The following is a 789-nucleotide window of genomic DNA, read 5'->3' on the forward strand; positions in this document are numbered from 1 at the left end:
AAGTCAATAGACCCGTTACGATAGGTAAAGCTGTCCGCAATGTACGGCCAACGCAAAAAAACTTCTGCTACTGTTGCTATTGATAATATTCATAATAACATTTAAATACTGTGTTGAAGTACATGCTGTTGCTGTTAATGATATTCACAATGTTGTAGTAGAAATTTACTGTGTGAGCTGTTGCGGTTGTAATATTTGATCAGAATTTGCGAAGCATACTCTACTGCTGCTGCACGAAACCTGCTGTAAGCCCTGTTGAATAAGCAAAGTAATAAAGGCCTATTGCACTTTAAAGAGTTAAATAAATGAAACGCAAATGATGCCTATTCGCTTGAGGAGTTCACATACCATCCATTTTTAGTCACTGAAACTTCAGCAATTGTAAGTTGCTTTGGATAAAGGCATCTGCAAAATGAATAAATGTAAATGTAAACGTAAACTACGGTCCACCTACTGCTGCCGCAACTAAACGCATAATTTGATTTGTTATACATACTGCTATTAATAATTCACTAATAACGCAATCTGAAATTCTATGGATACTGCTGCCCATCCATGCATTATCACTGAAATTTCCTGCAACTAAAGTACTTTCTGCTGCCCCTACTATATTAGCAATAATAATTGGTTGCTATGCAGACTGCTGCTAATATTATTTCTAACATTGCATCTGAATTTGCTATGCCATTCTGCTGCTATTAAATTAGCTAAAAATTGCGATCTGAATAGCTATGCATACTGCTGCTACAGCTGCACGAACATACTTAGAATTACTATAAATGCCTTTAT

Source organism: Sinocyclocheilus rhinocerous, unplaced genomic scaffold, assembly GCF_001515625.1.
Source record: "Sinocyclocheilus rhinocerous isolate Xijiao unplaced genomic scaffold, SAMN03320098_v1.1 scaffold2212, whole genome shotgun sequence".
NCBI classification, from domain to species: Eukaryota; Metazoa; Chordata; class Actinopteri; order Cypriniformes; family Cyprinidae; genus Sinocyclocheilus; species Sinocyclocheilus rhinocerous.